The sequence below is a fragment of the Schistocerca americana genome, chromosome 2 (genome assembly GCF_021461395.2).
Source record: "Schistocerca americana isolate TAMUIC-IGC-003095 chromosome 2, iqSchAmer2.1, whole genome shotgun sequence".
Classification (NCBI taxonomy): Eukaryota; Metazoa; Arthropoda; class Insecta; order Orthoptera; family Acrididae; genus Schistocerca; species Schistocerca americana.
In genome coordinates, this window is record NC_060120.1 from 78,564,589 (window position 1) to 78,571,925 (window position 7,337).

General features: G+C 38.2%; 1 long non-coding RNA gene across 1 annotated transcript in view; it reads right to left on the reverse strand.

Moving 5' to 3' along the window:
* The window catches only part of LOC124595147, a 44,980-nt gene extending 38,596 nt beyond the window's left edge, over positions 1–6,384 (reverse strand). The window contains exon 1 of the long non-coding RNA XR_006978180.1: positions 6,058–6,384. This is a non-coding gene — a long non-coding RNA (uncharacterized LOC124595147). The remainder of the gene's footprint in view (positions 1–6,057) is intronic.
* Positions 6,385–7,337: the final 953 nt, after the last annotated feature.

Sequence of the window (7,337 nt, forward strand, 5' to 3'; positions counted from 1 at the left end):
CGCTTTCAGTGTGGTAACGGCATGTTATTTTAGGCATTGTGCTTGTGGGAAAAGCCCAGCAACGAGAGAAACTTCCATTGTATAACATAGTAACCGAAGTAGTTTGATAAACAAGTTCAGTATCAACGAAACTTTAATAACGACAGTTATTCATGTATCAGAAAACATATACTATGACTGAATATCGTACTGTTTTTATCTATATCTGCATATCTGATGTAGGTCAAACCTTGCTGTTGATGAAATACAGAATATTTGTAATGCATGATACCGGAAACCTGAAGAGAGTATGTTATGGCATTATTCACTTCTCTTACATGTCTCCTAGTGTTTGGACCCATGACTTGCAGCGAATTATGAGGTACGCTTACGAACCTTTGGAATATAGGAGTTGAGGGGAACAGTTGAAAAAGCTATAAAAGTGAGCTATTCAATGAAGCAAAATAAATGAAAGGGAAAACTACAACAATGGAAGACTTAAAACTCTCATTATATTACATTCTGTTTGAACTGCGATGTTTCTTTTCCGTTCTGTAATACTGTCTAAACATTATAGGCATTTATATAAATCACATGCCACGACACGGCTTTCGCTTGGTCTAAAATCAGACCTTTCCATAAGGAAATGCAGAGACCTCAATCGCTAATTTTAAGCACAATAAGTAAGTAACCAAAATTTGGAAATCATACTGTCTGAAATTCAGCACCCTTTTGAACCAAAGTTTAATACGCCATTGTTCTTGTGTTTTAATATTATCTTCAGATAGAACGCACAACTTCCTTAGGGAGCTATTCATAAAGTGGAATGTCTAGGCAGTATTTAGTTCGAAATTCCAGTCTTAAACGTTTTCCATTGTAGAAAAATTAATTTTCCATGAAAAGTATCCAGAATATGCAGGTTTTAGCTTTCAATGGTAACGGAAAATCAGTAATATATTTTTAAGGCATCTCTGAATGTTGATGAAGTTTATTACAATTGTAAACTGATATAGGCTAAAAACAATGTTTCAAGTGTGCAACAGAAATCTTCAAAATTTTATGGGATATGCTGATTCAATATAACAAGTTCACTATTGACATTGGCGTGGCGACAAACGCAACATGAGTCGGCCTGCATGCCTCACAGCCAACTTGTCGTCAATTGTTTGGCTAATTGTAGTAAATGTTTTCCTCTAGTTAATCGCTTTCCTCTCTTTCAGGCGCTATGCACAACTGATTGTTTCTGTCTATAAATTGTTGTATGCGCTGAGTTAGATTGTCCCGCCAGTAACATGTACCACATGGAAAGTAAAATTCTGTGAATTATACCCAAATACAGCCTTAAGGTTATATTCAAACAACGTTTCAGTTACTGTGAAGTCAGTTAGTATACAGTGACATTTACGTTAGCTCCAAGATGATATAACAGTGCAATATTACGAAAACAGCAGGCTACTTACAAAAGCATAAAAATGCACTTCCAAGTAGTCACATAATTCACGAGAAGCTTTTCGGCGGAAGCGACAGCAAAGACACACTCAAACAACAAGGAAACATTTAAACGTCAGACACGAAAATTGGTAGCGCGCGGAAGTAGAGACAAGCACATACGTGAAGCGAAACAATTGACAAGCGACAAACGAAACGATTTGCGCGAAAACGAGAATGGCTCTGGAAAGAATAGTAAACATGCAGTTTACTTGGAGCAATGAACATATAGCCAGAAACTTGAGAGCCATTGATGACACCCTGAGAAACTAGCACACGACAAACAAAACTGCAATCGACGAGTTACTTCGCATCGATGTTCGCCTGAAAAGGTACACTAAGCGACGTTATAACAAGCAAAGAAAAAAATCAGTGTACATAACTCTTTCATAATACGCGTATACAGGAAATAAACTGTTTTGCACATATAGGAAAGAACTACTTCTGACATGAAATGCATCATAATATCTGCTTACAGTAAGTGATGATCCTTTCTAAATGAGAAACGTGAAAACACCACCACCACGAAATATTTTGCACTCCAGCTTGAAACGGACTTAAATTAATATTCATCAGCTTCAGAGCCCTTACCTTACATGCTGCTTACAACTTCCAGAACGAAATGCCTAACTACATACGAAATTTTATTTGAAAAACGCTTCCGATATTAACAGTACACGTAACGATGTAACCTTTTAGCATGAAAAGCAATAACTGTTACTGCAGGACACTCACTTTATTATAAAGATACAATTATTTTTATGAAAATAGTCCAAGAGAATTAATGCACGAACACAGAAACTTGGAACGGGTTATAACAGCGAATATTTACAATAAAATTTCCTGGTAATGGTATCAAGTTGAAGTTTTTGTAACAAAACAAGAGAATAAATCAGGAGAACTTTTTTCGTGTACAGATTCCGTTTCTGATTATCTTCCTGAATAATGATCTATTTAAGGAAGAACGAAGCGTGTGGCTACGAAAAAGGAAGATAAGCAGCTAGGTAGACTATGAAGCCATTTTGACTATTTTTCGACCGTGACTGTAGAATATCTCTGGTAAGAACGCACAGTTCGGCTACTTACTTTGCATGCAGTTGACATACCGTTATTTTCCGCTCTTTCTTTCAAAAAAGATTAATGGATGAAATTAGGAAAAAGGACATGAAAAGAAAACTGAAGAGCATCGATTACAGACGCACGTCTACGCGGGTTACAACATTATCTGAACAAGCCTACGTGTGCAGGAGCTGGACTAGAAACAAAGAGCAGTACAAAAATTCAGTAACCCGTCTGATGAAGCGTCCCGCAGTTTGAAAACTAGCTGAAATGTGAGTTCTCACCACTGGTGACATTCACTTGTTATTTTTCGGGTGTACTCGCCACAGTATACGAATCTAATCTCTTCGTTCGCGCCTGCGGTGGAGATTTTAGAGAAAAGTTCGGCTGTCGCTTCCGATTGAAGTAACGATACTGCAACGTACACCTAGACTTGTCTGTCAATTCCGACCGCATATCGTCGTTGATTACTGCATACTGCGGCATCTTAGAACTTACGCTCCATATATTTTAGACTATTGTAGTGTAATTACTTCTCGTTTCTCAAAAAACTTAATATGGAGTTTCTAAATCTCCATGGCATCCCGTACAAAAATATTTTATTCTGATCGCTTGCGCTATAAACTGCAAAAAAAAATAAAAAATTATTATTCGTTTTCTTCTTCCGTAGTGGCTGAATCCCAAAGAAATTATTCTGTAAGCTCACGAAGTAAGTGGGCCGCGATTAAACAATAAAATCGTCAACTAAAGTAACTGTACGATTTTATTTTATATTAATCTTCAGCACCCACAACTAAAAATTTTAGAATTTTGTTTAAGGTCATACAACAGCCTCTAAGAAGGCAGTGTTTCTTAAGCGATGCATGAAAATGGAATTCCTTTTTTTTCAAATTTGCCTGTTACTCTACCCATGACAATAAATAAAGAAATCTTACGGAAATAGTACTCCTAAACTTAATCCGCAAAAGTAATGGGATAAATAGATAAACTATTGTTCCTTGTGATCAGACTGATAGGTCAGAAAAAGTCACCCAGTAAAACAAAGTTATATCTATAAGAAATGGAGTTCCCACATTTATTGCTTCTCTCATTGTTTTGTCTGAATAATAGGTAAATGTGAACAATCCATTAAATAAGCGTTACAGTAACGACAATCACAGAAAAAACTGTGTATTCATATTAAATAAAATTATATTCGAAAGACAAATACCGTTATAAATGAACGTTTACATTACTTTTTCTATAATATATTCAGTCCATAAAGCACAGTGCATTTTAATATCTTGCTAACAAAAGATCTCGTATTCGTTTAGTTTTATTAAAAATAAAAATTTCACAGAGCAAGTTGGGCTCTGGTATAAAGTAGGTTGTAACTGATAAACAGAAATAGAAACATAGGTATGAAAGACATGGCGCTCATTGTAGGAATCGGACTATCTGAAGATATTCCTCCTGCAGTGCAAAATATTCTACCATATTAGTTCGGAAGCAATCATTCATTCACTAGATGCAAAAAATGAGTGCTGAAAATAGCACTGTTATATCAGGAACACACTAACCAAAAATTTGGCCTTTACTTCCACCGATGCCTCTTTTACGATAAACAGAAGAAATAATTACAGGCATTACAAGAAACGAAGACTTATTATCAAATAAATATGACTACAGAAGAGGTAAAAATTTATCTACATGAGATCAGATTACGATAAGTGAATATCGAAAAACTATGAACAGTTCAGAAAATGAACGAAAAAGTAGAAACTAATGCCGAGCGAAAAGCCACCGCTTGTTGTTAACGATTCCAGAGTTTGTTGGTTGTATAGAAAATAAACGTGAAAGTTTATTAATCGCATCCTCTCCGTGAATGCTTTATTCTAGTGGTGTCACTTGTACAACTTTTCTACTTATACACTCACATTCAATATCACACATTCTGTAATATTTTTTGCGCAAACGCAATTTACATCTTTCAACTGTATACGTATGAAACCGTTCCGTTCGCGTAGAAGCGACGAAAACTATAAACAAAACAAAGCAGATTGCAGCGAGGTGTTTACAACATGAAACTTCCAGTTTATTGCTAATAATATTATCTGTAAAACACCAAGCACAAAATGCAGTCAACCATTTTATAATATAGTTTTAAAGCAATGACATCATGACACTACTCTGTGCAAGAAAGAAAAGCGCCTTGGTCAGGGACTGGAACACCACCTTCTCCATTACCATTGCGTCGCCTTTCAATACAAACACAGGACATTTTTCTTTGCTGACTGACGGACGGTTATGCGCCTGGAGCATAAAATGGGTGTGATAGAAGCTGTGCAACTCGCTCTCTCGCAATTCTTTTCGGATTTAACCTCATAAGAAGTAATTAATAATACATAGATACAGATGCTAGCATTTCATCCGATGTCTCAATGGCGTCGATAAAACCTCAGGAATGAGAAAGGTGAAGGGAAAACCAAGTAATAATGTTATTTTACCAAACTATGTTTCCTGAGATCCATGCTTGTTATTGAAACAATGTTTTTAACTGCCGTAGTTTATTAAAGAAATGTCGTTACCCGTCTAGAATATAAGCAAACTAGAGGCAATTATTTCAAAAGCTCGAAATCGCAGAGGATGTAATACGAAATTTCAAAACAGGTAAACGGATCTTTTCATAAATTGGTATCTGCATTATGTCATGGACTTGAAATGAATATTTCTCACATTTTATTAACAAAATGTTATATTAAACATTACTCCTTCTTATGCAAAACAACAATTGCCCGTCAATTAGCTTCAAATTAGTTTATTTTTAAAGTGATTGTTATTGGTTTCAAATTTCAAAAACTAGTGAAGCAATAATTCGAGGAACCAGAAACCAGCTTAAGATGAGCAGATGAATTTTTCTTTCAATCGATGGCTATTTTTCTTTTAAATAAAGTTGGCTTTACTCATTTGTGGCGACATTCTGCTATTTCGTTGTCACTGTGCAACTAAAAATAAAGTTCGATGGAAACTGACATTATTTTATTTAATACATGCGAGGAAGTTAACTAACCATATACAGAACGTAATACACATAGCGTTATTCTTTCAGTACTAATATAAGAGCTACTGCTCGGTTGCGATGCTCCGATTTTGACGAACATTGAACTACTGAGTTATATGTGTGAATAAATTTTCTCAGATTTTTTAAGAAAATGTAAACTTTATTTCCGTATACAAAGTTGTTTAACCTAGAACAGCCACACGCCACCAATTAGTTTCAGATCAGTTTATTATTAAAGTGAACGTTAATGGTTTCCAATTTCAGTATTCTATGAAACTAGAAGACACAGAAACAGAAACGAACTGATTATGATGAATTGTTGAATTTCGCAGTTTGTAAGCGCGTTTTTCTTGTAAATAAACTAATTTCTTGTTGATGTGTGATAAATTTTGCTATTGGGTAAAAACTACGCGTAATTAGAAACAAAGTTCAATAGAAGTGGATAGAATTATTTTGTTAAATAAATACGAGAAAGATTGCTAATCATATACCTAATGTGATGCAGTGGCGTCATTCTTCCGTTACTGATATAAGAGCTGTTGCTCGTTTACGATACTCCAATGTCGACAAACATTGAACGATTGAGAAAATAAACGATGAGAGCAGCGGCGAATGGTGAGTGAAATAAAACGCCGCGTATCGGGCCATCGGCTGCCGTTGGCAGCGTCCTTGACGGGGCGGACAAGGCGTGGGCCTTGTATTTTTCTGTGCGCCGACCCGCCTGTCACGTCGCGTCATTAAAAATGGACGTCGCGGCGGTGGCGCGGCGCTGCGCCGAGCCCGATAAAAGACACGCACTCTGCCAACGTCTCACAAGGGCCCCCGGCAGGCTACTGGAGAAGAGAAGGCTAAGGTGTTTTCAGCCGCGGCCGCCTCAAGAAGAAGCGGCCCCCCTCCGCGATACCCGAGAGGCCGGCGTCTTGAGGAGCGACCGGGCGAGCCCGCCTCGCCCCGCCCACGGCCGGCCCGCGGGGCGTGGCCTCGCGCGCTGGGGGCGGAGCCTCGCCGACAATGCCAACATTCCCACGGCCCGGCCGGGCGGCGCGCGCGCTCAGCCTGCAGGTAGTTGCGTATACGGTGCGTGCCCGGCCCTAGCCTTCCAACGACTACCGCGTAGCTCCTACTTCTTCTCCTTCTTCTGCTCTGCAAGGCACCGCCAGGCTTCGAAATGGAGGCCGCCTGGGCTGACGCGGCCCACCAGGCCCTCGAGTTCTGTTTCGTCGCCGCAGGTGAGGACAGCGGCGCGATCAGCTGATCACCAAAACAAAACCGCCTCGTCTCCTAACGACACCAACGAGGCTTGAGAAAACGAAAACGAAACTCTTTCCTTTGAAAAAAAAAAAGATGAAAAATTATTAATCTCGATTTGTCCCCTAAAAAAAAGTACGATACCCGCAGTTAAATGCTCTCTTCGTAGTCACTAACACGACAATGATTAACAATTTCAGTAGGTAAAAAATAATAATCTCAAAACTATGAATCTAATTAACTGAGCGCAAACACATGGTGGGCACAACTCACACAGCCAGGAAATATACACACGAACGAAATAAGAAATGGCATTAGAGATTTCACTTTCCCACAACATACAACACAAATACCCTGGCCGGACCTGACACTCATATAAAACAAAGTCACTAGTCCCCTTTCACTGTTAAAACAACATACCGCATTTAAAAATGCCGTACAGCCATTTTACAAGTAAAATGAATGTTTTGTGCATCAGCACAGGCCTGAATTGGAAAAAGTAAATTCATCTGAAATTTTGACA